Here is a 7,783-nt window from a genome sequence, read left to right as displayed (position 1 = left end):
AAAAAAAAAAAAAAAAAACACCAGGCGTCGCAGGTGGAGGGGCCAGCACTGACCCCCGGTCCAGCTGGGCGGACGCAGGCACTTCCTGGGGTGCCCTCGGGCCCGGGACTCAGCCGACATCCCCTGAGGCGGGTCCCGGCAGCTCCGCGGTGTCCGTGGTGACACTCCAAAGCTCGTCCCTCGACCTAGGTGCGTGTGAGGCGCTGTGTCCTCCTGGGGGCGTGGGGGGTGCCCAGGGACGGGGACGGGTTGAAGGCTGCTTCCAGGCAGGCGAGTCCCGGTGACTTAAGGGGACATGGAGCCCCTGGGACGGGTCCCCCACCCCATCCTGGACCTCTGCCCCTGGCCGCCGTCCTTCTAGAACCTTCTGGCTGGGCTCCCAGACAGGTGGGGTGTGACATGGGGACAGGTCTCAAGTAGCCTTGGGGTGGGAACCTGGGGACCTTGAGCCCACGGGGGTTCTGCTGAAGCACCAGGGGACAGATGGGTCCTCAGACCACCTGTCCACCCATCTGTCCATCCATCCGTCCCTCCATCCATCCACCCATCCGTCCACCCATCCATCCATCCACCCACCCATTTGTCCATCCATCTATCCACCCATCCATCCACCCACCTATCTGTCCATGCATCCATCCACCTATGTGTCCATCCATCAGTCCACCCATCCGTCCCTCCATCTGTCCATCCATCCATCCATCCATCCACCCATCCATCCATCATCTGTCCACCCATCTGTCCATCCATCCATCATCCGTCCACCCATCTGTCCATCTATCCGTCCACTCATCCATCCATTCGTGCATCCATCCATCTGTCCACCTACCATCCATCCATCCATCCACCCATCTGTCCACACACCCATCCGTCCATCCATTGCCCACCCGTCCACCCACCCACCGCCATCTTGTTGACCTCCCTCCCTCTCAGGTGTGTGACCCACCACCCCCTCTCTTCTATCCGTCCCTCTGTCCACCCAGCGTCCACCTACCTACCTATCCGCTATCGTCCGTCAAGGATCCATCACCCGTCCCCCTGCCCGTCCACCCGCTCATCGTCCGTCTCCTGTCTGCCCGTCTGTCCACTCATCTGAACTTCTCCCCCCCCCGGGGTGAACAGCACGTGGATGTCTCTGGTCACCTCTGACCCTGGGTCCCTCCCAACCCCAGCGATCTCAGGGTGTCGGCCGTGCAGGGACAGGAAGTGAAACCGCCGGGGACCTGTCCACACGGAGGAGCCCTGTTCGCGCTGCCCCCGGGTTGGACAGGCTGAGCGACGGCCGATGGTGGACGGGGGTCTAAGTGACATCCGTGAAATGCGGGCTGCTCGGTGGCCTAGTTCTAGGGGGTCATGGGGACAAGACCCCACAGAGGCCAGAGTGTCCCCGTCCCTCTGAACAGTGACAGCTCACAATTGTCATTTAAAAAATCAGCAGCACTCTCACGCAGCGCATGGCAGATGACCCGGCACCAGGGTTCCCGGCTCATGGTGACCGCGTCCTTGTGGGCCAGCTGGGGCAGGGACGGTCCCTCCGAGGAGCCTACCGACTGGGGACCCGCCGTTCGCATGGGACAGCAGACCTGAAACCCTCCGTCGGGGGGCCCCCAGGGGAAGTAGCCAGGGACCCAGAGGGGGACCAAAACAGGAACCGGCTCCCCGTCCCAGTGATGGACACCCACACGGGGTCCCTACCCACGATTCACTGTGGACCAAAATCACTCCACGGAAAGTTCCAGAAACAAGGGACGAGCGCTAAATTGCATGTCGTTGTGAGGAGCGTGAAAAAATCTCCCCCTGGCCCACCCTCTGCTGCCCGAACGGGGATCGTGCCTTTGGGCAGTGTTTCCACCCAGTATGGGCTACCCTCCAGCCGTCAATCAGGAACCGCCCCGGGGACCCGAGGGACTGTCTCTGTCGGTCCCGTGACTTGTTTTATGTTTTAAAATAGCCCCCAAGTCCAAGAGTCGGGATGCTGGCCACTCCGATGGGCCCAGGGGAAGCCGCCAAGCGGTTCCTTTGACGGACGGGAGGGAATCCTGCCTGCGTCCAGGAGAGAAAAATTGAAAAGATCTAAATTCTCTGCAGAAAGTGGCTGAAAATGTGGGAAAACCGTGAGACTTTCAGAGACAGACAGAGAGGAAAAAAGGGAAGAAACCACATTTATCCTCCCAGCCCAGGGTGGGGCCTGGGACTCTCCGGAGGGCCCCCGTGAGACCGAGATGTCCCCCCCGGCACGTGGGACAGCAGACCCCGGGGCACCGTGTAAAGGTCAGGGTCGAAATTCCCCAGGTCCCAGGGCGGAAGTGAGATCCAGGCAGCCCCAGGCTGCAGAGCGTCCTGGGAAACCACCCTGTGGTGGCCGAGAGGTGGCCTCCCCGCGGACCAGGAGGCCTGCTGTGCTGCCTTGGCGCCCTGAGGTCTGGCCCCCAAAAGGGGTGATCCACATTGTCCCCACAGCTGGGGACACTGAAATCCCACGTCCCAGGAAGCCCCTTGGTCCCTGCAAACCGGGCCAGTGTGTGTGGCCACTGCTGAGAGGACACGCTGAGGGTTAGGGGTTTTTTAAACCCGTGCTTCAATTGTACACAAGTGTCATAGTTCCATGCATACAGCAGGCATCAAAAGTGGCCTTCCTGTGTCTCTCCCAGCCCCTAGCAGTCACTGTCCCACTGGCCGGTGGCCTTAATTTGAGCTTCCATCCGGGAAAGAGAACACCCAGCGCCTGTCTCTCGGGGTCTGTCTTGTTTCGCCCAATAGAACACCCTCCAGTTGCATTTATTCAGCACCTGTCCTTGTTCCTGGCTGAGTAGTATTCTTCTTGTTGGTGGCTGGCTAATATTCCACCGCTCCAGGGCATATACGCAAAGGAAATGAAATCGCGGTCCAGTGGCCTGCGGCCTCCCACGCACCAGCAGCGTCCCCCAAACCAAGGCACGGTGTCACCTTGAACTGTTGTCTCCTTCCCGAGTCTGGACCCTCTGCCGAAGACCCGAGGCGGGGGTCGGCTTTCAGGGCTCCTTGGTGGGCTCCTGCGGACGGCTGGTCGCTCTTAGGCGCGTGTCCATTACGACGTCACAGGCCCCGGGCATCGCGGTGTCCCAGGCCACTGCATCGCGGTGTCGCATGCCCCGGGCATTGCGGCGCTTGAATCTGGCCAATTCACACACCTGACCCTTCAGACGGATGCTTCTGACCTTGAGAACGTCCTCTGGGGTCCCCCGACCCGGGGTGGCCTGCAGGAGCTGGATACCTTGTCACCAGCACCCCCCGGGGTTTGCCAGGACTGGGTACCTAGTAACCAGCACCTGGGTCCTTTGCAAGGACTGGGTACCTAGTAACCAGCACCTGGGTCCTTTGCAAGGACTGGGTACCTAGTAACCAGCACCCCTGGTCTGCAGGAGCCGGATACATTGTGACCAGCACCGCTGGGTGGTCTGCAGCAGCTGGACACCTGGGAGCCGGCTGGACGCACCCTGTCACTGTGGATGCCCTGTAGCTCGCTGCTTTGGGGACGCCTGGCACTTTGCAGCCCTGAACGCTCCTCTGAGCATGTGGCTGCAGACCCCCAGGTCCCGGCCACTGTCCTCTCTGCCTGTCGGAGACGGGCCTTGGCAGAGGTGGCGTGAGGGACACGGGCTGTTGGCCTCTCCCTGTGGCCTGTCCCTTGGCTAATGCTCTTTAAAACCCTGTGGCTGGCCTCCCGCGCCCTGTGCCCCGCGCCCTGCTTCTTGGTAAGGAGGACAGGAGGCTAGCCATAGAGCCCCCCAGCCTGGGTGGTTAGATCAGCAGAGGTCTATCGCCCCTGCCCTGGAGGATGGAGGTCCGAGGTCCAGGTGTGGGCAGAAGTGGCTCCTCCTGACCCTCTCCCCTGGGCTGGCTGCTGCCATCTTCTCCCTGGGTCCTCCCGGGGCGTCCCTCTGTGTGCGTCTGTGTCCTCATCTCCTCCTCTACGAGGACCCCAGTCCTGCTGGGCCAGGGCCACCCTGGGGACCTCACTGCTCCTCCATCCCCTCTGCCAAGACCCCTCTCCACACACACAGGCACGTCCCAAGGTCCTGGGGCCAGGGCTGAGCCAAGGGGCCTTGGAGACACCCAGCTCCCTGTGCACTCGGACTCCATCCCACAGGCCTGTCCCTCCCCCCTGGGTCTGGAGGGGACACTTTTCGGGGCTGCAGACACCCGACACCCACACGGAGACCCTAGGGAGCCCCCTTCTCCGAGTTTAAAAGGAGCCCCCTATAAAATGGATCCCAGGGGAGCCTCGCTGTGACCCACGGTCACCCAGGTCCCCGGCGAACCTCCCGCGGCCACATGCTGAGTACACGGAGGGAGGGGACACTCTTTTATTTTAAACGTGTTGAAAATGCATTTTTTTAAAAAAATATGTGAAAGTCCCCTCGGGAGCGGCTCCACCCCAGACCCTGAGAAAGAGGAACCCTCCCGGGTTTCGCAAGGTCCCTGCCCTTCAGCCAAACCCAGGGCCACAGGTGGCCGGCCGTCAGCCCCGGGGACCCGTCAGGGGACAGGCGCTGACATCTGAGCTCATGCAAACTGGCTGCCTCCCCTGGGCCAGGCAGGAGGGTCAGGGGACATTCAGAGAAGCCCCCAAGGCCAGCGCCCCCCGGGATCCCACTGTCCTGCGGCCCTCGTAAGTCAGGGGACCCCGGTGGCTGTGGGCGGGAGGCCCAGGGGACAGGAAGGATCCCGTCCCGTCTGGAGGAGCCAGGTCACCAGCACCTTGGGCACGGGGACCCGGGGACACCTGTGTTTTGCTTTCGGTTTTCTGTTTTGGGGACGAGGGGAGGTCCCTTCTGGTTTCCGTGATTCAAAACAGTCGGCGTCGATGGAGCTGAAAATGTGCTGGCCCCGGGGTCCAGAGGTGGCCCCGTCTGTGGGATTTTGGGGAATCCAAAGGGGACACACGTCCCCCAGAACATTCTCATCACCCCAAAGGAGACCCCAGTCCCCATTAGACAGGGTCTCTGCCTCGGGTCCCAGGAACCACCAATGACCTTCCTGTCCCCGTGCGCTGGCCTGCTCCGGGTAAATCACGTGTGTCCCTGGGTGTCTGGTGTCTTGCTGAGCCGCACATCCTTGAGGCCCATCCAAGTGCTAGCAGGGGACAGCTCCGTTCCTCTTCCTGGGCTCCTCTTCCTGGCTGAGTAATATTCCACAGTGTGACAGACACATCTGTGTGCCTGGGCACCCCGGTGGACACCGCCGCTGTGGACATCCAGGCACAGCTCTGCGCTGACGTCGGTCATCAGTTCTGGGGGGGCGGGGCAGGAGGGATGCTGGATGGCCCGTCTGTCACTGTGAACTCCGCCGTTTCAGGGTGACCTGTCAGGGTTGGGGGAACGGCCAGCCAGGTCCACAGTGGACGCACGTTCGCCTTCCCGCCAGCACACGAGGGTTCCCTTCCCCGGGTCCCTGTGTGTCCTCTGATCTCAGCCACCTCCGTGGGCACGAAGTGGCCTCTCGGGGCCCCTGCAGCAAGTCCATCACCTCCTGCCTTTCTGCCAGGGTCAGTGACCACTGCACTACTCAGTGAGAGGCGAGAAACCATGTCCACTACTGTGCATGTAAGGATCTCCATGGGTATGCATGATCCCCATGGGTAAGCATGTGATGATCCCCACGGGTATGCATGTGATGGTCCCCACGGGTATGCATGTGATGATCCCCATAGGTGTGCATGTAATGATCCCCACGGGTATGCATGTAAGAATCCCCATGGGTATGCATGTAATAATCCCCATATGTATGCATGCAATAATCCCCATAGGTATGCATGTAATAATCCCCATAGATATGCATGCAATAATTTCCATAGGTATGCATGTGATAATCCCCATATGTATGCATGTGATAATTCCCATGGGTATGCATGTAATAATCCCCATATGTATGCATGTAATAATCCCCATGGGTATGCATGCAATAATCCCTATAGGCATGCATGCAATAATCCCATAGGTATACATGTAATAATCCCCATAGGTATGCATGTAGTAATTCCCATGTGTATGCATGCAATAATCCCCATGGGTATGCATAAAATAATCCACATAGGTATGCATGTAATAATCCCCATGGGTATGCATGCAATAATCCCTGTAGTTATGCATGCAATAATCCCCATAGATATGCATGCAATGATTCCCACAGGTATACATGCAATAATCCCCACGGGTATGCATGCAATGATCCCCACAGGTATGCATGCCATGATCCCCACAGGTATGCATGCAATGATCCCCATTGTTATGCATGTAATGATCCCCACAGGTATGCATGCAATAATGTGGGAACAATCACATCCTCCCAATAATCTATAATAATAATCTATAATACAATGGTAGTGACGTCAGGTATGGCTCTGTCACACACAGTCACCTGCTAGCCAGGCTGGTAAGTCATATGTCTATCATACGCACACTTCAGAGTTCAGGTGCAGTTTGCAGGAGACGTGTGAGTAAGATGCACAGCACACTCATTGCCCGTAAAATGCCACATGGTCCAGCCTCACAGGGGACGTGCGTGACGGGCATGACTGGAGTCGTGGATCATAGATCTGTGCCATCCCGTGCCTCACAGACAGCGTCACACATGATCCAGTTCAGACAGACGCAGTGAGTGTGCGGGATTCATGAGCAGGTGACATCCATGATGTCATAGAGCAGAACACAGGCCCGTGTCACCCAGGCCACCTGCTCTGTGGTCTATCAATTAGTGACCCTGGTCCAGCCTCTGCCGCCCAGGGTGGGAGCGACCTTGTCCTCTGGGAGCCTGGCACCCGGGGCAGCCCCAGCACCCGCCGAGGGGACTGACTGTAGGAGAAGCCCAACTGTCTCCAGGTGCAGATGGATGCATCTGGTCCTCAATCTTGTCACACCACCGCCTCCGTGAGATCTGCAGCCCAGACGCTGTATTGGTCAACCCTTCCGTCTGAGGCTGTCACCGCTAAGCCATAAGGGGATGTCACTCTGAACGGCCAAGAGGGCGAGGCCACCCACTGGCGGAGGGATGGAAAGACGGCCGTTCGTCTGTGGAGTGGAATAGTACTCAGCCATGAAAACAGAGGCATTCCACACCGGTTCCATTGGAAAGCAGGATTCGGGGGGGGGGGTGACAGAAAGCTGGATCCCTCGCTGTCAGGGGGCTGAGGGGGACAAAGGAAGAACGGGGTTAACTGTGGCGCGGTTCAGGTTTGGCGTGAAAATCTTGTAGGGTGGGTCGAATGCGCCCCAGTAAAGCTGTTTTTCTTAAGCAAATAAGAACAGGGGGCCCCCCCTGGTGCTCGCCAGGCCACGAACCCTGGGCCTCCTCTTGCAAGATCTTGCAAAGTGGCCCCGAGCGAGCCCCGTCGGGGGGGGGGGGCCGGGGCTGCACCAGCTGCGCCCTGCGCGCTCCGGGGGGCCTCTGGCTGCCGTGGCGACGCGGCCAACCGTTAATCTCGTTTTGCAGAGTTGCCTCCCCTCGGTCGGGGCCTCCGCAGCTGCAAACCGCAGGCGCCTCGGTTTCAGGGAAGCGGAGGCCGTTAGAGCTGATTTCCTGATTAATGGTCCGTGCAACCCGCCGAGCCGCGCGCGCGCGCGCGCCCCTACCCAGGCCCTGACCGCTGCCTTCCTGGGCCGGCCGCCGGGGACCGCTCAGTGCAGAGCCAGCACTGCGGACCGAGGAGGCCGGGGTGCTCGGGGGAGGGTGCAGGGGGCCGCCCACCAGGTGCCAGGTGCACCCAGAACAGCCAACGGCGGTGGAGGCGGGGCGCGCTGGGGCGGCA

The sequence above is a fragment of the Marmota marmota genome, unplaced genomic scaffold (assembly GCF_001458135.2).
Source record: "Marmota marmota marmota unplaced genomic scaffold, marMar, whole genome shotgun sequence".
Taxonomy (NCBI): Eukaryota; Metazoa; Chordata; class Mammalia; order Rodentia; family Sciuridae; genus Marmota; species Marmota marmota.
The sequence above is the reverse complement of the archived record's forward strand: the minus strand, read 5'-3'. Positions refer to the sequence as shown.